Source organism: Phyllobates terribilis, unplaced genomic scaffold (assembly GCF_046119375.1).
Source record: "Phyllobates terribilis strain yellow unplaced genomic scaffold, ASM4611937v1 Scaffold_4__5_contigs__length_816908805, whole genome shotgun sequence".
In the NCBI taxonomy this organism is placed as follows: domain Eukaryota; kingdom Metazoa; phylum Chordata; class Amphibia; order Anura; family Dendrobatidae; genus Phyllobates; species Phyllobates terribilis.
In genome coordinates, this window is record NW_027362764.1 from 681,262,518 (window position 1) to 681,285,421 (window position 22,904).

A 22,904-nucleotide genomic window follows, 5' to 3' on the forward strand; every position below is an offset into this window, starting at 1 on the left:
ACCCTATTACCCCCTGCCACCGCACCAGGGCAGTGTGGAAGAGCGAGGCTAAGTGCCAGAATTGGCGCATCCTATGAATGCGCCATTTCTGGGGCGGCTGACGGCTGGTGTTTCTAGCCTGGGAGGGGGCCAATATTCATGGCTCCCTTCCTGGGCTATTAATATCAGCCCCCAGCTGTCTGCCTAGCCTTTGTTAGCTATTAAATTAGGGGGGACCCCACGTCAATTTTTTGGGGGGGTCCCCCATTTTAATAGCTAGTAAAGGCTATGTATTCAGCTGGGGGCTGATATTAGTAGCCTGGGAAGCTCCGTGGGTATTACCCCCTTCCCAGGCTTCAAACATCTGCCCCAGCCGTCTGCTTAACCTCCGCTAGAGCCTAAAATTAAGGGGAACCCCACGCCAATTTTTTTAGTAATAAATCCTTTATTTTAATACTAAATGACAAGTACAGTAACCAACACTATCACTGTACTTCATATATATGTGACTGACATGTTTCTATCTATCTAATCTATGTGTGAAGCTCTATTCTGTCTGTTATAAATTGTCGGGTACCGCTGCTGAATTGCCGGCCGGCTTTTTTAAAGAGACGGTGCATGAAAACACTATTATTTTTTTTGATAAATCCTTTACGCTAAATGACAAGTACAGTAAGCAGCACTTTCACTGTACTTCGTATATATGTGGCTGACATGTTTATATCTATCTAATCTATGTGTGAAGCTCTATTCTTTCGGTTCTAAATTGTCGGGTACAGGTGTATGCCGCTGCTGAATTGCCGGCTTTTCATGTTTCACTGTTGGCACTGTTCCCATCGATTTGGGCAATCACTGTAATGCCACAACCACCATGGCTGTGGCATTACAGTGAGTGGCAGACAATCCCTGCGTGATTGGTGCTCTAAATAGCGCCAGACATGCAGGACACGCTTTTGGTGCACGAACAGTTATCGAACATAACCTCGAACAGCCGAATTTTTTGCAAATCGTTCGGGTTCGTCGAACAACTCGAACACCGCCCAAAACAGCTCGAATTTGAGATTGGCGAACAGTTCTAGTCGAACACCGCTCATCTCTACTTTTAAGGAAGCCAGCAAAAAAATTGAAGAGAAGGGAAAGCACAAAAGGACCTGGTCTTGCTGAGCACTGGAAAGGGCAGCCGGCAGCCAGACGTCAAAGTAGAAAAGCAGCAAGTGAGAGGCTTGTCTCTGTCTACGGCCACACCATCCTGAACACGCCTGATTTCGGAAGCTAAGCAGGGTCGGGCCTGGTTAGTACTTGGATAGGAGACCACCTGGGAATACCAGGTGCTGTGGGCTTTTGCTTTTTCCTTCCTTCCACCAGCAGGGGGCACTCTCTTCTATGCCTTTTTTCCATTCCCTTTCACAAGTGCACACATTAATTCTCTTTTTTTTTTTTCATTTGCTTTCTCTCTTGCGCTATTTCATCTCTGCAAAATACCAGCATCCTTCTGATCACCGTGGGCCTCTAGCATTGTTGCTTCTTTACTTTTAATACTAGGCTCGTTTTCACCAGGACCAGCGTCTCCCGCGTGGCTGGAGGCAACCACCGGTAACCCCAAGCAGAAGACCTTTGCAGGCAACACGACCCTCCCCCCTGAAGAACAGCTCAAAGTCACTGGCAACCATCTCACCCTCTTCCTTCATTCACCCCTGGACGTCTCGCTCCGCCCACAAGTTACGGGTCCAGCTTGCTCTTTCTGTCACATTACCGCGATGAAGGGTTTAGCCTGCAGGAGACCCTGCGCCGAGACATTTTTGAAGACACCTGATGCGGCGGGTGAATCACTGCTAAACAAACCACACCTGTAGGGACGGCACAGCCTTTGCATGGACCCGTCGGAGCCCGCCCCGTCATGGCCAGATTGCTCGCCACCAAGCGATCCTGAGAAAGGCTGGCCAGGCGATGGATCGAGCAGCGTCTACTGGCCATACCACGTTGGATACGCCCGATCTCGTCTGATCTCGGAAGCAAAGCAGGGCTGGGCTCGGACAGTACTTGGATTGGAGACCTCCTGGGAACACTGAGTGCTGTAGACCATTTTGATGAAGTTTTGCCCTACTGCCCAGCTCGACTATCATGGAACGGCACCTTGCCGGACACCGACCTTAAGTAACTTAGATGATGGAAGCCCCAAGGCCTCTGAGCCAGTTGGCAGCTAAGTACGCTACCCCGCCGCCTTCACGCAGGCCTGACACCGAGCTCCTTGCCACGGCTAGGAGTGCTTATTGACTCCGCAGCTCGCCGTGTGGAAATGATGGCGTTAAAAGCACCCGGGGCCGTGAAGGGGCCAGGCTTTCAGCAGGTGACCAGGGAAGGTTTTGGATGCCGGCCGCCTAGCGAGGGCCAGCAGAAATAACATGTTTCTCTGCAAAGAAGCTTGTGTAACCAAGCTAGACGGCTGACAAAGAGCTAACCTCAGTGCAAGGAAGGCAAGGAAGGTGCGGAAGGAATTGTGGAGGGGGGCGGTGATTCCTGCTAGGGTCCTGAAATCATAAAACAGGCAGGAGAGTCTGATGCATGGTGACGGAGAGGTTGTAGGGGCAGATAGGGGGTGTTGTCACATGCGAGCACGTGTGCATGCTGGCTTGTGTGTGAGAGTGCGCTTCCTAGGTGTGGCGCGTTGCAGACAGACAAAGGGATTGTTCCCTTTCATTAAAAATTAATCCCCGGCTGCAAGCTATTAGAAAGCAACTAACCGCGCTCTACTCACCCTACCCGGGTCTACCGGTGAGTCTCGCCTCTGCTCCCGGCCTGTGGCATTGGCCGTGAAGCTGACATTCCGTCGACAGCACTGCAGCCGATCAGTGAGCTCAGTGGCTCTGAGTGGGGCGTTCTGTCTACAAGACCTTTTAAGGAAGCCAGCAAAAAAATTGAAGAGAAGGGAAAGCACAAAAGGACCTGGTCTTGCTGAGCACTGGAAAGGGCAGCCGGCAGCCACACGTCAAAGTAGAAAAGCAGCAAGTGAGAGGCTTGTCTCTGCCTACGGCCACACCGCCCTGAACACGCCCAATCTCATCTGATCTTGGAAGCTAAGCAGGGTCAGGCCTGGTTAGTACTTAGATGGGAGACTGTAAAATAATACTCTTCCTGTATTATTTTTTTTCTACTAAGGACTTCTCAAAGTATCAATATCACGATATTCTTATAAAAAAATGTATCTATTTATTCTTGGATTGTCCATTAAAAAGAATCAGATTGCAGCAGGTACATACAATAATTACTTATAAAGTAATTGTCCATTTGTCCATAATTAGCTTAATTGTTGAGATTCACCCATCTTTCCTTGGATCCTGGCTGGTAAATCATGTCTTTGTCCAGCATGTGTTCAGGCCTACATGTCATCTGCTTCTCAGCATGAAGATTCTGTGTCTTGTGGGGTGGGCAGAGCAAGAGAGCCCCCCCTTTCTGAACCATGGGCTTTTATAGCCAGTCGTATGGACACCTGTTCTACATATGGTAGTGAACCAAAAATACACACACAAATAGCGCATGTCAACTAGACACGATGGCTGAGGCATATAACTCAGAAAAATGATTATCGATTAACATTCCAAATGAATTTCCATAATTAACCATTTAACATTTCCCCCTTTTTTGAGAATAAAAGGACTGTAACTGAAAAATCTCAAAAGAAGATACATTCATCAATCATTTTTTCTTTCCTTCTTCCTTGGCAATATCATTAAATTTGCATAATAATAATAACAGTAATAATAGTATCAATATCGGATTATTGTTATATAATGATGTGAATTCATGTTATGGTATGCCGTGACTAATATTCATTTAATATGTATAATTATACTTCCCTATATCTAAATTGAAGCAATCACGGGTTCAATCGTCATCATCTGATGTCATCGGGTCGTCGTCTCATCTTCTTCTTGGTTCTTTTATAACACAGTCTTTAGATGAAAACTCCTTTGAAATAAATTACAGCATGTAGATATTGTACCGTCCATAATTGTGTTCATTATTGTTCAGTCCATAAACTGTACTCTTTATTAGAAAGATCATGTGTGTCAGTTGATAAGAAAACAAAGTCCATGGATGAAATGTAGATTTAATATCTGTGCAGTGTCACCTGGACTTACGTTGGATCGTCTTTGGAATCTTCCGTGTGTCCGCACTGGTCTCGTGTCACTTTTGGAACAGATGTGACGTCTTGGTCAGTAAAGCAAGGGTTAACTTGACACTTCCCTGCTTTATATAGCACCATAACCAGTACTCAGTCCTTTATATACAGGACACATATGCCAGGTATTACCTGTTCACCAGCTTTCATTGAAGCGTTGCAGGTGATAAGAAACCACTGGAAGGTGATGAAACTTGAACACAACACAGTACATATAGGATCATCGTCCTCTGCCGTCCTGGTGATCAGTGGTGTGAATTGTATTGTATGTAATGGACACAGTCTATTATAACACTCAGCATTCACACCTGTTACCTTCTGAGACGTCCGGATATCAGTTGCTTCTTCTTGTAACTTTTGAGAATCTCTTTGATTTATAAAAATTAAAAGTCTTTATTAAGATAGAATTCATAATTGCGATGTCTTGATTGAAGTCTTCATTCCCTAATCTGATACCAAATCTGGCAGTTTTTCCTAACCTATAATATCACAGCGTACCATAGCAATCAGTAATATCCATCTAATTATTATCAAAATATTAAAATAAATTATGTTTGGAATAATAAACAATAATAGATAATAATTCATTATCAATCAAGTTCTCCATGTGATAGAACATTTTTATGTCATAGGTGTAATTACCTTTTCCAACCCATAGGTGTCAGTGTATTTTGAAAAAACAAGTTTTTATATCTTTATTAAACTAATAATATCAAAGAATGTATACTCCTGAACCAAAATGAATAAATATATGAATGTATGAATAAATGAATGAATGAATAAATGAATGAATGAATTGTTGTGTTTACTCAGAAAATGTAAACATTTTTTTCCTTAGCAATATATATTTAATGAAGCAATACTCTTGTATTAGACATTACTTTATTAAATATTAATGTGTTTTCTCAATTGAGATATTGAACTGAAATAAAATCAAATGAGAATTAAAAAATGAAAAAATAGAAAAATAAGAAGTATAAAGTAAGAATAAAATTTTAAAAATGAAAAATAAAATTAAGAGTAAAAATAAGAATAAAAATAAAAATAAGGCCTTTAAATTTTAATGACAAATGCAGAGTAATTATATTCTCCATAAAAAATACCCTTATATCTCCATTATCTGGATGATTTCATATTTGTCATAACCTTGTACCACCAAAAAATATTAAATTATGCAACTTTGCATGTAATACCCTTCTTAATTATACCATAGTACCTTATTATTATTTCTTCTTTATTAAAATGTGTGGAAAATAAGTATTGATCAAAAGTGATTATGTAATCAGGATCAAAAACACATTTTCCCCCTTAATACCAAAAATATTATTTTATAACATTTATGTATATATCAGAACCAAATTAAAAATAATTATTCTTCTAGAAATATTGTGCATAAATTTCATATCGATGAGTAGCATAGATTTGACAAAAGAGAGGTGTGTACCTATTTAGGTAACCATTAAAAATAATATTATAGTTATTCAAGAATATTATCATGTGGAAAATTATTCTAAATTTAAATTTGCTTTGTAAACCATTTTGATGTGTGGTTGCCCTTATCCACTATTAGTTAAATCAAGAAATAATAATTATTAAAGAAATATAGAAATATATATATGTAGATAATACCTAATTATGTATTATAATTTCCTCAGAATTAAATATATTTTTGTACCTTCACATAAAGAAACATTTTTTTTTTTCAAACATACAAACATACGAGGCCTCTGTCACATCAATCACACTTAGCAGCTGCTGATTTACTCATCTGTCACCTTCACTCTGACATTCACAGATCTGTTCAACTCAAACATTCCACATATGAAGTTTTAGATATACAGTACAGACCAAAAGTTTGGACACACCTTCTCATTTAAAGATTTTTCTGTATTTTCATGACTATGAAAAGTGTACATTCACACTGAAGGCTTCAAAACTATGAATTAACACATGTGGAATTATATACTTAACAAAAAAAGTGTGAAGCAACTGAAAATATGTCTTCTATTCTAGGTTCTTCAAAGTAGCCACCTTTTGCATTGATGACTGCTTTGCACACTCTTGGCATTCTCTTGATGAGCTTCAAGAGGTAGTCACCGGAAATGGTTTTCACTTCACAGGTGTGCCCTGTCAGGTTTAATAAGTGGGATTTCTTGCCTTATAAATGGGGTTGGGACCTTCAATTGTGTTGTGCAGAAGTCTGGTGGATACACAGCTGATAGTCCTACTGAATAGACTGTTAGAATTTGTATTATGGCTAGAAAAAATCAGCTAAGTAAAGAAAAACGAGTGGCCATCATTACATTAAGAAATTAAGGTCAGTCAATCTGAAAAATTGGGCAAACTTTGAAAGTGTCCCCAAGTGCAGTTGCAAAAACCATCAAGCGCTACAAAGAAACTGGCTCACATGAGGACCGCCCCAGGAAAGGAAGACCAAGAGTCTCCTCTGCTTCTGAGGATAAGTTTATCCTAGTCACCAGCCTCAGAAATCACAGGTTAACAGCAGCTCAGATTAGAGACCAGGTCAATGCCACACAGAGTTCTAGCAGCAGACACATCTCTTCAACTACTGTTAAGAGGAGACTTTGTGCAGCAGGCCTTCATGGTAAAATAGCTGCTAGGAAACCACTGCTAAGGACAGGCAACAAGCAGAAGAGACTTGTTTGGGCTAAAGAACACAAGGAATGGACATTAGACCAGTGGAAATCTGTGCTTTGGTCTGATGAGTCCAAATTTGAGATCTTTGGTTTCAACCACCGTGTCTTTGTGCGACGCAGAAAAGGTGAACGGATGGACTCTACATGCCTGGTTCCCATCGTGAAGCATGGAGGAGGAGGTGTGATGGTGTTGGGGTGCTTTGATGGTGACACTGTTGGGGATTTAATCAAAATTGAAGGCATACTGAACCAGCATGGCTACCACAGCATCTTGCAGCGGCATGCTATTCCATCCTGTTTGCGTTTAGTTGGACCATCATTTATTTTTCAACAGGACAATGACCCCAAATACACCTCCAGGCTGTGTAAGGGCTATTTGACCAAGAAGGAGAGTGATGGGGTGCTAGGCCAGATGACCTGGCCTCCACAGTCACCAGACCTGAACCCAATCGAGATGGTTTGGGGTGAGCTGGACCGCAGAGTGAAGGCAAAGGGGCCAACAAGTGCTTAGCATCTCTGGGAACTCCTTCAAGATTGATGGAAGACCATTTCTGGTGACTACCTCTTGAAGCTCATCAAGAGAATGCCAAGAGTGTGCAAAGCAGTAATCAAAGCAAAAGGTGGCTACTTTGAAGAACCTAGAATATAAGACATATTTTCAGTTGTTTCACACTTTTTTGTTAAGTATATAATTCCACATGTGTTAATTCATAGTTTTGATGCCCTCAGTGTGAATGTACAATTTTCATAGTCAAGAAAATACAGAAAAATCTTTAAATGAGAATGTGTGTCCAAACTTTTGGTCTGTACTGTAAATATATATATATTTAACCCAAAATTGTTGTATCCCAATTTATTAATGCGCATTGCCATATCAATTGAATATCTTTATATTTCTTTGAATATTCCCCAAGTACATATTATATAATATGAGAGTAAGTCACTGGAATTTCAGACACTTGAAAAAACTCTTGTCTTAGATTCTTTTTTCACTGGCTGCCCGGTCTTAAGTTACATCAGTTGAAAATAGAATGAATGGGATCCTATACTATTAGCTCAAAGTTCAAAGGCCGCAGCTGTCACACGTCATGCTGTAAAGCTTCTTTAATTTGCACGAACACTTCATGCACAGAAAATATTAGCAACACAAAAGAATTAATAAGTATTGCATATATATTATAGTTCAACTAGATATATTGTTATTATTTTAAAATGTTATACACATAAAATCATGCAATTTTTTCACTTCCTGTGTGAATAAAGAAATAAATCCATTTTAGAGTTCTTTGATCAAATCCTGCTTTGGAATGAAAACTCTAAGGAAATATAAGAAAATAAAATTAAATATCAAATTCATACAGAAACAGAATTATTTAAATATCTTATACATTTATTGATTGGTTCTAATGTAATTCAAAATATTGCTACTTAAATTTATATATATGAAGTTCTAATTTATTAATTAATATATATATATATTTTATAAACGTATATATAAATACAATTATACGCAATCTCTACTTAGACAAGTGTATATATATATATATATATATATATATATATATGAACTATTAGAAACTATGTAACTACAACTTTACTGTATAAGATTATAAATAAATATTGAGACATTGTATTACATTTTGATACAACATTATAATTACAGTTTTTCCTTAGCCACTCCCTAAACCAAATCTTCTGTCTCTCTCAAATATCTCCAGGAACGCCCTATTAGGAAAGACAGTTTTCTATCCTTCAAAACCTCAGAGAACTGCCTGTTCTTCTGTCCACATTCGATGACGTCACTGTGAGTTGGTCGTCTCACCTGTCTCTGTCCATCAGTTTCAGCCATTTTCCTTTTTAGAGAATCACAGTTCTGACTGAGAATTAACTCATTCTGTGGAGAGATGGATCTTTGCACTGGCTGATATGGCTTATAACATATATGAAATCTTCTGCGTATTTGATAGAGTTCACTATGGGGATGACTCAGTCTAGGAGAGTTTGATATTGGCTTTTGGTAAGATTTTACCTTTCCTGGTTTTATAAATTTAGCTTGATTTATTTTCTTTTCACGATTCTCATGTTTTCTAACAAAATCCAGCATCTGCGCACATTCAAATAATGAATTTTTTTGTGATGCCATAACTTGGGAAACTGAATTTAGGAATTTGAATTTTTGTACAAAAGTTGTTATCATATGTTGTACTTTTCCATTTTTGATGAGAGCTTTGTACAACCGTTCAAATATGGACATGAATGTATATGTACATTCCTTCCTACCAATCCTTAGTTTCTGCAGATCTTCTATGTTGGGAAAATCCTTTGTGACACAATAAATCAAATATCTTAATCTGTCCGAATCATTTTCCCATCCATTAGGAGAGTCATTTTCACAGGGCATTAAATGTAAACGTCTGGACAATGTCACAGGAATCCATATTTTAAATAATTGATTCCTCTCCTCATTGGATAAATCAAACTTATCAGAGAAGCTCTCAAATGTCTCTGAATTTCTACAGGCATGGATTTTGACATCATATTTTGGCATGATTTTGTATAATTTCAGCAAATTTTTCCTCATTTTAATTTGGAGTTGAGCCTGGGTAATTCCAGAATTCTCTGATATTTTTAGTGGCTCTTGTACGTCCGTTCCTCCTACGTCACTCACGTCTCCTCCCACATCACCTAGTATATCGGTTTCTCGTATGTCAGTCATGTCTCCTCCCATGTCAGGTTTCTGTATGTCCGTCTCTTGGTCAGACCCAAGGTCACCTTCAGTTACAGACACGTGTCTTACTTCTTGTTCATTTTCCACATTACAGTCAGAATCAGTATCACCGTCTGACACTTCTACACTATTTTCCTGCTTAGAAATCTCTAACACAAGACTAGGAAAAAAATCTACCAAATGCAGAATATTTCTCAATTTCTGTTTGTCTCTATTTACCCATTTAGAAGTTAACTGTAAATTTTGCTATTCACATTCTTTGTATAAACTGAGCCACAAAACTTCTATGTCATCTCCTACATTAACTTTGAAATTAATATTACTTTGTTTAGCAAAACAAGAAATTATATCCATATTTTGCTTACCTTAAGATTCCTTGGCTTCTCTTTATCAGCACGTCCTGTCTTCAGTTCGTCTGATTTTTTTCCTGTGTGATTCTGTTCCTTGTTAGTACCTCTGCTTCCTGTCTTTCCTCAGTCTGTAGGTCCTTTCTGCTTCTCGTGACAAACTAGTGAATTTACTGACACGTGAATAACAGCTGTTCAGCTCGTCAGGACTCCCCCCTTGTTCAGGGAAGAAATTCACTTACTTAATTTAAAAAACAAAAAAACAGGACTGGCTGGCTCGCCATTGTAAAATAATACTCTTCCTGTATTATTTTTTTCTACTGAGGACTTCTCAAAGTATCAATATCACGATATTCTTATAAAAAAATGTATCTATTTATTCTTGGATTGTCCATTAAAAAGAAACAGATTGCAGCAGGTACATACAATAATTAGTTATAAAGTAATTGTCCATTTGTCCATAATTAGCTTAACTGTTGAGATTCACCCATCTTTCCTTGGATCCTGGCTGGTAAATCATGTCTTTGTCCAGCATGTGTCCAGGCCTACATGTCATCTGCTTCTCAGCATGAAGATTCTGTGTCTTGTGGGGTGGGCAAAGCAAGAGAGCCCCCCCTTTCTGTACCATGGGTTTTTATAGCCAGTCATATGGACACCTGTTCTACATATGGTAGTGAACCAAAAATACACACACAAATAGCGCATGTCAACTAGACACGATGGCTGAGGCATAGAACTCAGAAAAATGATTATCGATTAACATTCCAAATGAATTTCCATAATTAACCATTTAACAGAGACCGCCTGGGAATGCCAGGTGCTGTAGGCTTTTGCTTTTTCCTTCCTTCCACCAGCAGGGGGCACTCTCTTCTATGCCTTTTTTCCATTCCCTTTCACAAGTGCACACATTCATTCTCTTTTCTTTTTTTCATTTGCTTTCTCTCTTGCGCTATTTCATCTCTGCAAAATACCAGCATCCTTCTAATCACCGTGGGCCTCCAGCATTGTTGCTTCTTTACTTTTAATACTAGGCTCCTTTTCACCAGGACGAGCGTCTCCCGGGTGGCTGGAGGCAACCACCGGTAACCCCAATCAGAAGACCTTTGCAGGCAACACGACCCTCCCCCCTGAAGAGCAGCTCAAAGTCACTGGCAACCATCTCACCCTCTTCCTTCATTCACCCCTGGACGTCTCGCTCCGCCCCCAAGTTACGGGTCCAGCTTGCTTTTTCTGTCACATTACCGCGATGAAGGGTTTAGCCTGCAGGAGACCCTGCGCCGAGCCATTTTTGAAGACACCTGATGCGGCGGGTGAATCACTGCTAAACAAACCACACCTGTAGGGACGGCACAGCCTTTGCATGGACCCTTCGGAGCCCGCCCCGTCACGGCCAGATTGCTTACCAACAAGCGATCCTGAGAAAGGCTGGCCGGGCGATGGATCGAGCAGCGTCTACTGGCCATACCACCTTGGATACGCCCGATCTCGTCTGATCTCGGAAGCAAATCAGGGCTGGGCTCGGACAGTACTTTAATGGGACACCTCCTGGGAATACCGGGTGCTGTAGACCATTTTGATGACGTTTTGCCCTACTGCCCAGCTCGGCTAGCATGGAACGGCGCCTTGCCGGACACCGACCTTAAGTAACTTAGATGATGGAAGCCCCAAGGCCTCTGAGCCAGTTGGCAGCTAAGTACGCTACCCCGCCGCCCTTCACACAGGCCTGACACCGAGCTCCTTACCACGGCTAGGAGTGCTTATTAGAGATGAGCGGTGTTCGACTAGAACTGTTCGCCAATCTCAAATTCGAGCTGTTTTGGGCGGTGTTCGAGTTGTTTGACGAACCCGAACGATTTGCAAAAAATTCGGCTGTTCGAGGTTATGTTCGATAACTGTTCGTGCACCAAAAGCGTGTCCTGCATGTCTGGCGCTATTTAGAGCACCAATCATGCAGGGATTGTCTGCCACTCACTGTAATGCCACAGCCATGGTGGTTGTGGCATTACAGTGATTGCCCAAATCGATGGGAACAGTGCCAACAGTGAAACATGAAAAGCCGGCAATTCAGCAGCGGCATACACCTGTACCCGACAATTTAGAACCGAAAGAATAGAGCTTCACACATAGATTAGATAGATAGAAACATGTCAGCCACATATATACGAAGTACAGTGACAGTGTTGCTTACTGTACTTGTCATTTAGCGTAAAGGATTTATCAAAAAAAATAATAGTGTTTTCATGCACTGTCTCTTTAAAAAAGCCGGCCGGCAATTCAGCAGCGGTACCCGACAATTTATAACAGACAGAATAGAGCTTCACACATAGATTAGATAGATAGAAACATGTCAGCCACATATATACGAAGTACAGTGACAGTGTTGCTTACTGTACTTGTCATTTAGTATTAAAATAAAGGATTTATTATTAAAAAAATTGGCGTGGGATTCCCCTTAATTTTAGTCTCTAGCGGAGGTTAAGCAGACGGCTGGGGCAGATGTTTGAAGCCTGGGAAGGGGGTAATACCCACGGAGCTTCCCAGGCTACTAATATCAGCCCCCAGCTGAATACATAGCCTTTACTAGCTATTAAAATGGGGGACACCCCAAAAAAAATGACGTGGGGTCCCCCCTAATTTAATAGCTAGCAAAGGCTAGGCAGACAGCTGGGGGCTGATATTAATAGCCCAGGAAGGGAGCCATGAATATTGGCCCCCTCCCAGGCTAGAAACACCAGCCGTCAGCCGCCCCAGAAATGGCGCATTCATAGGATGCGCCAATTCTGGCACTTAGCCTCGCTCTTCCACGCTGCCCTGGTGCGGTGGCAGGGGGTAATAGGGTTGGGGTTGATGTCAGCTTATAATGCCAGCTGACATCAAGCCCAGGTTAGTAATGGAGAGGCGTCTATAAGACACCCCCATTACTAACCCCATAGTCAAAGTTAAAAAAAACACAAACACCCAGAATAAAGTCCTTTAATTGAAATAAAGACACAATCCTTTATTGTTCTAAAATAAACCATACTTACTGTCACGCCCATTCCAGCTGAAGCCAACGATCTCCTGCAATAAAAGAAAAATAATAAAGCAACCTCATCCTTACCTTTCCATGGTTCCCACGACAGCTTCAGCTCTGCTACATCGAGATGACAGGCTGGACCGCAGCAGAACGCTGCCATCCAGCCTCTCATCCCGCAGACACTGAGAAGAGCAGGCTTGCTTGCGCTGCTCAGCGTCTCTCTGTGACGACATCCAGATGAGCCGAGTTCATGTCCAATGAACTCGGCTCACCTCATGCACGTCACTGACAGCGTGGGAAAATTCTCACGCTGAAGCGGTGAGTGCAGGAGAATTCTCCCACGCTGTCAGTGACGTGCATAAGGTGAGCTCATGTCCAATGAACTCAGCTCACCTCCTGCACTTCACTGACAGCGTGGGAGAATTCTCCTGCACTCAGCGCTTCAGCGTGAGAATTCTCCCACGCTGAAGCGCTGAGTGCAGGAGAATTTTCCCACGCTGTCAGTGACGTGCATGAGGTGAGCCGAGTTCATTGGACATTAACTCGGCTCATCTGGATGCCCTCACAGAGAGACACTGTGGAGCGCAAGCAAGCCTGCGCTTCTCAGTGTCTGCGGGATGAGAGGCTGGATGGCAGCGTTCTGCTGCGGTCCAGCCTGTCATCTCGATGTAGCAGAGCTGAAGCTGTCATGGGAACCATGGAAAGGTAAGGATGAGGTTGCTTTATTATTTTTCTTTTATTTCAGGAGATCGTTGGCTTCAGCTGGAATGGGCGTGATGGTAAGTATGGTTTAATTTAGAACAATAAAGAATTGTGTGTTTATTTCAATTAAAGGACTTTTTTCTGGGTGTTGTGTTTTTTTTAAATACTTTACTAGAAATTCATGGTGGTCATGTCTAATATTGGCGTGACCCCATGAATTTCGGGCTTAGGGCCAGCTGATAATGCCAAGCTGGCCCTAACCCCTTTATTACCCAGTGAGCCACCGCATCAGGGCCCTGGATGAGTTGGGTACAGCGCCAGAAGATGGCGCTTCTATGAACGCGCCATTTTCCGGGGTGGCTGCGGACTGCAATTTGCAGCGGGGGTGGCCCAGAAAGCTTGGGCCTCCCTGCGCTGCGGATTCCAGCCCCCAGCTGCCTAGTTGTACCTGGCTGGACACAAAAACAGGGCGAAGCCCCACGTCAATTTTCTTTAAATTATTTCATGAAATAATTAAGAAAAAAAGGGCTTCCCTATATTGTTGTGTCCGGCCAGGTACAAATAGGCAGCTGGTGGTTGGGGGCAGCCCGTTCCTGCCTGCTGTACCTGGCTGGACACAAATATAGTGCGAAGCCCCACGTCAATTTTTTTTAAATTATTTCATGAATTTCCTGAAATAATTTAAAAAAATTGAAGTGGGGCTTCGCACTATATTTGTGTCCAGCCAGGTACAGCAGGCAGGAACGGGCTGCCCCCATCCACCAGTTGCCTATTTGTACCTGGCCGGACACAACAATATAGGGAAGCCCTTTTTTTCTTAATTATTTCATGAATTTCATGAAATATTTAAAAAAAATTGAAGTGGGGCTTCGCACTATATTTGTGTCCAGCCAGGTACAGCAGGCAGGAACGGGCTGCCCCCAACCACCAGCTGCCTATTTGTACCTGGCCGGACACAACAATATAGGGAAGGCCTTTTTTTCTTAATTATTTCATGAATTTCATGAAATAATTAAAAAAAAAGTACGTGGGGCTTCGCCCTATTTTTGTGTCCAGCCAGGTACAACTAGGCAGCTGGGGGCTGGAATCTGCAGCGCAGGGAGGCCCAAGCTTTCTGGGCCCCCCCCCGCTACAAATTGCAGTCCGCAGCCACCCCGGAAAATGGCGCGTTCATAGAAGCGCCATCTTCTGGCGCTGTACCCAACTCATCCAGGGCCCTGGTGCGGTGGCTCACTGGGTAATAAAGGGGTTAGGGCCAGCTTGGTATTATCAGCTGGCCCCAAGCCCAAAATTCATGGGGTCACGCCAGTATTAGACATGACCGCCATGAATTTCTAGTAAAGTATTTAAAAAAAACACAACACCCAGAATAAAGTCCTTTAATTGAAAAAAAGACACAATTCTTTATTGTTCTAAATTAAACCATACTTACCATCACACCCATTCCAGCTGAAGCCAACGATCTCCTGCAATAAAAGAAAAATAATAAACCAACCTCATCCTTACCTTTCCATGGTTCCCACGACAGCTTCAGCTCTGCTACATCGAGATGACAGGCTGGACCGCAGCAGAACGCTGCCATCCAGTCTGTCATCCCGCAGACACTGAGAAGCGCAGGCATGCTTGCGCTCCTCACTGTCTCGCTGTGACGGCATCCAGATGAGCCGAGGTCATGTCCAATGAACTCGGCTCACCTCATGCACGTCACTGACAGCGTGGGAAAATTCTCACGCTGAAGTGCTGAGTGCAGGAGAATTCTCCCACGCTGTCAGTGATGTGCATGAGGTGAGCTCATGTCCAATGAACTCAGCTCACCTCCTGCACGTCACTGACAGCGTGGGAAAATTCTCCTGCAATCAGCGCTTCAGCGTGAGAATTTTCCCACGCTGTCAGTGACGTGCATGAGGTGAGCCGAGTTCATTGGACATGAACTCGGCTCATCTGGATGTCGTCACAGAGAGACGCTGAGCAGCGCAAGCAAGCCTGCGCTTCTCAGTGTCTGCGGGATGAGAGGCTGGATGGCAGCGTTCTGCTGCGGTCCAGCCTGTCATCTCGATGTAGCAGAGCTGAAGCTGTCGTGGGAACCATGGAAAGGTAAGGATGAGGTTGCTTTATTATTTTTCTTTTATTGCAGGAGATCGTTGGCTTCAGCTGGAATGGGCGTGATGGTAAGTATGGTTTAATTTAGAACAATAAAGGATTGTGTCTTTATTTCAATTAAAGGACTTTATTCTGGGTGTTTGTGTTTTTTTTAACTTTTACTATGGGGTTAGTAATGGGGGTGTCTTATAGACGCCTCTCCATTACTAACCTGGGCTTGATGTCAGCTGGCATTATAAGCTGACATCAACCCCAACCCTATTACCCCCTGCCACCGCACCAGGGCAGCGTGGAAGAGCGAGGCTAAGTGCCAGAATTGGCGCATCCTATGAATGCGCCATTTCTGGGGCGGCTGACGGCTGGTGTTTCTAGCCTGGGAGGGGGCCAATATTCATGGCTCCCTTCCTGGGCTATTAATATCAGCCCCCAGCTGTCTGCCTAGCCTTTGCTAGCTATTAAATTAGAGGGGACCCCACGTCATTTTTTTGGGGGGGTCCCCCATTTTAATAGCTAGTAAAGGCTATGTATTCAGCTGGGGGCTGATATTAGTAGCCTGGGAAGCTCCGTGGGTATTACCCCCTTCCCAGGCTTCAAACATCTGCCCCAGCCGTCTGCTTAACCTCCGCTAGAGACTAAAATTAAGGGGAACCCCACGCCAATTTTTTTAATAATAAATCCTTTATTTTAATACTAAATGACAAGTACAGTAACCAACACTATCACTGTACTTCATATATATGTGACTGACATGTTTCTATCTATCTAATCTATGTGTGATGCTCTATCTTTCTGTTCTAAATTGTCGGGTACCGCTGCTGAATTGCCGGCCGGCTTTTTTAAAGAGACAGTGCATGAAAACACTATTATTTTTTTAAATAAATCCTTTACACTAAATGACAAGTACAGTAAGCAACACTATCACTGTACTTATTATATATGTGACTGACATGTTTCTATCTATCTAATCTATGTGTGAAGCTCTATTCTTTCTGTTCTAAATTGTCGGGTACAGATGCTGAATTGCCGGCCGGCTTTTTTAAAGAGACGGTGCATGAAAACACTAATATTTTTTTTAATAAATCCTTTACACTAAATGACAAGTGCAGTAACCAACACTGTCACTGTGCTTCTTATATGTGTGACTGACATGTTTCTATGTATCTAATCTATGTGTGATGCTCTATTCCTTCTTGTCTAAATTGTCGGGTACCGGTGTATGCCGCTGCTGAATTTGCCGGCCGGCTTTTTTAAAGAGAGTGTCTTCTGAGCAGTTTGTCAGCTTTTGGACACCTTTGCAGGTGTTTTCTATGTGTTTCTATGTGTTTTTGTTTGCCTGCCATTGGTTTTAACGGTGTTCGACGGTGTTCTAAGGTGTTCGACGAACAGTTCGACGAACAGTTCCTCGAACATCCCGGTGTTCGACGAACCGAACCGAACCCGAACACTACGGGGGTGGCTCAACACTAGTGCTTATTGACTCCGCAGCTCGCCATGTGGAAATAATGGCGTTAAGAGCACCCGGGGCCGTGAAGGGGCCAAGCTTTCAGCAGGTGCCCAGGGAAGGTTTTGGATGCCGGCCGCCTAGCGAGGGCCAGCAGAAGTAACATGTTTCTCTGCAAAGAAGCTTGTGTAGCCAAGCCAGACGGCTGACAAAGAGCTAACCTCAGGGCAAGGAAGGCAAGGAAGGTGCGGAAGGAATTGGGGAGGGGGGGGTGATTCCTGCTAGGGCCCTGAAATCATAAAACAGGCAGGAGAGTCTGACGCATGGTGACGGAGAGGTTGTAGGGGCAGATAGGGGGTGTTGTCACGTGCGAGCACGTGTGCATGCTGGCTTGTGTGTGAGAGTGCGCTTCCTAGGTGTGGCGCGCTGCAGACAGTCAAAGGGATTGTTCCCTTTCATTAAAATTTAATCCCCGGCTGCAGGCTATTAGAAAGCAACTAACCGCGCTCTACTCACCCTACCCGGGTCTACCGGTGAGTCTCGCCTCTGCTCCCGGCCTGTGGCATTGGTCATGAAGCCGACGTTCCGTCGACAGCGCTGCAGCCGATCAGTGAGCTCAGCGGCTCTGAGTGGGGTCTTCTGTCTACAAGACCTTTTAAGGAAGCCAGCAAAAAAATTGAAGAGAAGGGAAAGCACAAAAGGACCTGGTCTTGCTGAGCACTGGAAAGGGCAGCCGGCAGCCAGACTTTAAAGTAGAAAAGCAGCAAGTGAGAGGCTTGTCTCTGCCTATGGCCACACCAACCTGAACATGCCCCTGAACATGCCCAATCTCGTCTGATCTCGGAAGTTAAGCAGATTTGGGCCTGGTTAGTACTTGGATGGGAGACCTTCTGGGAACATCAGGTGCTGTAGACCATTTTGATGACGTTTTGCCCTACTGCCCAGCTCGGCTAGCATGGAACGGCACCTTGCTGGACACCGACCTTAAGTAACTTAGATGATGGAAGCCCCAAGGCCTCTGAGCCAGTTGGCAGCTAAGTACGCTACCCCGCCGCCCTTCACGCAGGCCTGACACCGAGCTCCTTGCCACGGCTAGGAGTGCCTATTGACACCGCAGCTCGCCGTGTGGAAATGATGGCGTTAAAAGCACCCGGGGCCGTGAAGGGGCCAGGCTTACAGCAGGTGCCCAGGGAAGGTTTTGGATGCCGGCCGCCTAGCGAGGGCCAGCAGAAGTAAGATGTTTCTCTGCAAAGAAGCTTGTGTAACCAAGGCAGACGGCTGACAAAGAGCTAACCTCAGTGCAAGGAAGGCAAGGAAGGAATTGGGGGGGGGGGTGATTCCTGCTAGGGCCCTGAAATCATAAAACAGGCAGGGGGGTCTGACGCATGGTGACTTAGAGGTTGTAGGGGCAGATAGGGGGTGTTGTCACGTGCGAGCACGTGTGCATGCTGGCTTGTGTGTGAGAGTGCGCTTCCTAGGTGTGGCGCGCTGCAGACAGTCAAAGGGATTGTTCCCGTTCATTAAAAGTTAATCCCCAGCTGCAGGCTATTAGAAAGCAACTAACCGCGCTCTACTCACCCTACCCGGGTCTACCGGTGAGTCTCGCCTCTGCTCCCGGCCTGTGGCATTGGCCGTGAAGCTGACGTTCCGTCGACAGCGCTGCAGCCGATCAGTGAGCTCAGTGGCTCTGAGTGGGGCCTTCTGTCTACAAGACCTTTTAAGGTAGCCAGCAAAAAAATTGAAGAGAAGGGAAAGCACAAAAAGACCTGGTCTTGCTGATCACTGGAAAGGGCAGCCGGCAGCCAGACTTCAAAGTAGAAAAGCAGCAAGTGAGAACCTTGTCTCTGCCTATGGCCACACCACCTTGAACACACTCGATCTCGTCTGATCTCGGAAGCTAAGCAGGGTTCAGTCTGGTTAGTACTTGGTTGGGAGACTGCCTGGGAATACCAGGTGCAGTAGGCTTTTGCTTTTTCCTTCTTTCCACCAGCAGGGGGCACTCTCTTTTATGCCTTTTTTCCATTCCTTTTCACAAGTGCACATATTCATTCTCTTTTCTTTTTTTCATTTGCTTTCTCTCTTGCGCTATTTCATCTCTGCAAAATACCAGCATCCTTCTGATCACCGTGGGCCTCCAGCATTTTTGCTTCTTTACTTTTAATACTAGGCTCCTTTTCACCAGGACCAGCGTCTCCCGCGTGGCTGGAGGCAACCACCGGTAACCCAAGCAGAAGACCTTTGCAGGCAACACGACCCTCCCCCCTGAAGAGCAGCTCAAAGTCACTGGCAACCATCTCACCCTCTTCCTTCATTCACCCCTGGACGTCTCGCTCCGCCCCCAAGTTATGGATCCAGCTTGCTCTTTCTGTCACATTACCGCGATGAAGGGTTTAGCCTGCAGGAGACCCTGCGCCGAGACATTTTTGAAGACACCTGATGCGGCGGGTGAATCACTGCTAAACAAACCACACCTGTGGGGACGGCACAGCCTTTGCATGGACCCTTCGGAGCAAGCCCCGTCACGGCCAGATTGCTCGCCACCAAGCGATCCTGAGAAAGGCTGGCCGGGCAATGGATCAAGCAGTGTCTACTGGCCATACCACCTTTGATATGCCTGATCTCGTCTGATTTCGGAAGCAAAGCAGGGCTGGGCTCGGACAATATTTGGACGGGAGACCTCCTGGGAACACTGGCTGCTGTAGACCATTTTGATGACGTTTTGCCCTACTGCCCAGCTCGGCTAGCATGTAATGGCGCCTTGCCGGACACCGACCTTAAGTAACTTAGATGATGGTAGCTCCAAGGCCTCTGAGCCAGTTGGCAGCTAAGTACGCTACCCCGCCGCCTTCACGCAGGCCTGACACCGAGCTCCTTGCCACGGCTAGGAGTGCTTATTGACTCCAAAGCTCGCCGTGTGGAAATGATGGGGTCAAAAGCACCCGGGGCCGTGAAGGGGCCAGGCTTTCAGCAGGTGCCCAGGGAAAGATTTGGATGCCAGCCGCCTAGCGAGGGCCAGCAGAAGTAACATGTTTCTCTGCAAAGAAGCTTGTGTAACCAAGCCAGACGGCTGACAAAGAGCTAACCTCAGAGCAAGGAAGGCAAGGAAGGCAAGGAAGGCAAGGAAGGAATTGGGGAGGGGGGGGGTGATTCCTGCTAGAGCCCTGAAATCATAAAACAGGCAGGAGAGTCTGACGCATGGTGACGGAGAGGTTGTAGGGGAAGATAGGGGGTGTTGTCACTTGCGAGCACGTGTGCATGCTGGCTTGTGTGTGAGAGTGCGCTTCCTAGGTGTGGCGCGCTGCAGACAGTCAAAGGGATTGTTCCCTTTCATTAAAAGTTAATCCCCGGCTGCAGGCTATTAGAAAGCAACTAACCACGCTCTACTCACCCTACTCGGGTCTACCGGTGAGTCTCGCCTCTGCTCCCGGCCTGTGGCATTGGCCGTGAAGCTGACGTTCCGTCGACAGCGCTGCAGCCGATCAGTGAGCTCAGCGGCTCTGAGTGGGGCGTTGTGTCTACAAGACCTTTTAAGGAAGCCAGCAAAAAAATTGAAGAGAAGGGAAAGCACAAAAGGACCTGGTCTTGCTGAGCACTGGAAAGGGCAGCCGGCAGCCAGACGTCAAAGTAGAAAAGCAGCAAGTGAGAGGCTTGCCTCTGCCTACGGCCACACCACCCTGAACACGCCAGATCTCGTCTGAACTTGGAAGCTAAGCAGGGTCAGGACTGGTTAGTACTTGGATGCGAGACCTCCTGGGAACACCGGGTGCTCTAGACCATTTTGATGACATTTTGCCCTACTGCCCAGCTCGGCTAGCATGGAATGGCGCCTTGCCGGACTCCGACCTTAAGTAACTTAGATTATGGAAGCCCCAAGGCCTCTGAGCCAGTTGGCAGCTAAGTACGCTACCACGCAGGCCTGACACCGAGCTCCTTGCCACGGCTAGGAGTGCATATTGACTCCGCAGCTCGCCGTGTGGAAATGATGGCGTTAAAAGCACCCGGGGCCGTGAAGGGGCCAGGCTTTCAGCAGGTGCCCAGGGAAGGTTTTGGATGCCGGCCGCCTAGCGAGGGCCAGCAGAAGTAACATGTTTCTCTGCAAAGAAGCTTGTGTAACCAAGCCAGACGGCTGACAAAGAGCTAACCTCAGTGCAAGGAAGGTGCGAAAGGAATTGGGGAGGGGGGGGTGATTCCTGCTAGGGCCCTGAAATCATAAAACAGGCAGGAGAGTCTGACGCATGGTGACGGAGAGGTTGTAGGGGAAGATAGAGGGTGTTGTCACGTGCGAGCACGTGTGTATGCTGGCTTGTGTGTGAGAGTGCGCTTCCTAGGTGTGGCGCGCTGCAGACAGTCAAAGGGATTGTTCCCTTTCATTAAAAGTTAATCCCCGGCTGCAGGCTATTAGAAAGCAACTAACCGTGCTCTACTCACCCTACCCGGGTCTACCGGTGAGTCTCGCCTCTGTTCACGGCCTGTGGCATTGGCCGTGAAGCCGACGTTCCGTCGACAGCGCTGCAGCCGATCAGTGAGCTCAGCGGCTCTGAGTCGGGCGTTGTGTCTACAAGACCTTTTAAGGAAGCCAGCAAAAAAATTGAAGAGAAGGGAAAGCACAAAAGGACCTGGTCTTGCTGAGCACTGGAAAAGGCAGCCGGCAGCCAGACGTCAAAGTAGAAAAGCAGCAAGTTAGAGGCTTGTCTCTGCCTAGGGTGACACCACACTGAACACGCCCAATCTTATCTGATATCAGAAGCTAAGCAGGGTTGCGCCTGGTTAGTACTTGGATGGGAGACCGCCTGGGAATACAAGGTGCTGTAGGCTTTTGCTTTTTCCTTCCTTCCACCAGCAGGGGGCACTCTCTTCTATGCCTTTTTTCCATTCCCTTTCACAAGTGCACACATTCATTCTCTTTTCTTTTTTTCATTTGCTTACTCTCTTGCGCTATTTCATCTCTGCAAAATACCAGCATCCTTCTGATCACCGTGGGCCTCCAGAATTGTTGCTTCTTTACTTTTAATACTAGGCTCCTTTTCACCAGGACCAGCGTCTCCCGTGTGGCTGGAGGCAACCACCGGTAACCCAAGCAGAAGACCTTTGCAGGCAACACGACCCTCCCCCCTGAAGAGCAGCTCAAAGTCACTGGCAACCATCTCATCCTCTTCCTTCATTCACCCCTGGACGTCTCGCTCCGAACCCAAGTTACGGGTCCAGCTTGCTCTTTCTGTCACATTACCGCGATGAAGGGTTTAGCCTGCAGGAGACCCTGCGCCGAGACATTTTTGAAGACACCTGATGCGGCGAGTGAATCACTGCTAAACAAACCACACCTGTGGGGACGGCACAGCCTTTGCATGGACACTTCGGAGCCCGCCCCGTCACGGCCAGATTGCTCGCCATCAAGCGATCCTGAGAAAGGCTGGCCGTGCGATGGATCGTGCAGGGTCTACTGGTCATACCACCCTGAACACGCACGATCTCGTCTGATCTTGGAAGCTAAGCAGGGTTGGGCCTGGTTTGTACTTGGATGGGAGACTGTAAAATAATACTCTTCCTGTATTATTTTTTCTACTGAGGACTTCTCAATGTATCAATATCACGATATTCTTATAAAAAAATGTATCTATTTATTCTTGGATTGTCCATTAAAAAGAATCAGATTGCAGCAGGTACATACAATAATTAGTTATAAAGTAATTGTCCATTTGTCTATAATTAGCTTAATTGTTGAGATTCACCCATCTTTCCTTGGATCCTGGCTGG

General features: G+C 45.2%; 8 pseudogenes; all 8 read left to right on the forward strand.

Moving 5' to 3' along the window:
* Nucleotides 1-1,210: 1,210 nt before the first annotated feature.
* On the forward strand, nt 1,211-1,319 carry LOC141269569 (5S ribosomal RNA; annotated as a pseudogene).
* Nucleotides 1,320-1,940: 621 nt separating this feature from the next.
* LOC141268539 (5S ribosomal RNA) lies at nt 1,941-2,060 on the forward strand (annotated as a pseudogene).
* A 9,281-nt stretch (nt 2,061-11,341) lies between these two features.
* LOC141267914 (5S ribosomal RNA) lies at nt 11,342-11,461 on the forward strand (annotated as a pseudogene).
* A 6,473-nt stretch (nt 11,462-17,934) lies between these two features.
* Nucleotides 17,935-18,065, forward strand: LOC141268736 (5S ribosomal RNA; annotated as a pseudogene).
* Nucleotides 18,066-18,996: 931 nt separating this feature from the next.
* LOC141268773 (5S ribosomal RNA) lies at nt 18,997-19,115 on the forward strand (annotated as a pseudogene).
* Nucleotides 19,116-19,735: 620 nt separating this feature from the next.
* On the forward strand, nt 19,736-19,855 carry LOC141270346 (5S ribosomal RNA; annotated as a pseudogene).
* Nucleotides 19,856-20,806: 951 nt separating this feature from the next.
* Nucleotides 20,807-20,925, forward strand: LOC141269912 (5S ribosomal RNA; annotated as a pseudogene).
* A 921-nt stretch (nt 20,926-21,846) lies between these two features.
* LOC141270290 (5S ribosomal RNA) lies at nt 21,847-21,965 on the forward strand (annotated as a pseudogene).
* Nucleotides 21,966-22,904: the final 939 nt, after the last annotated feature.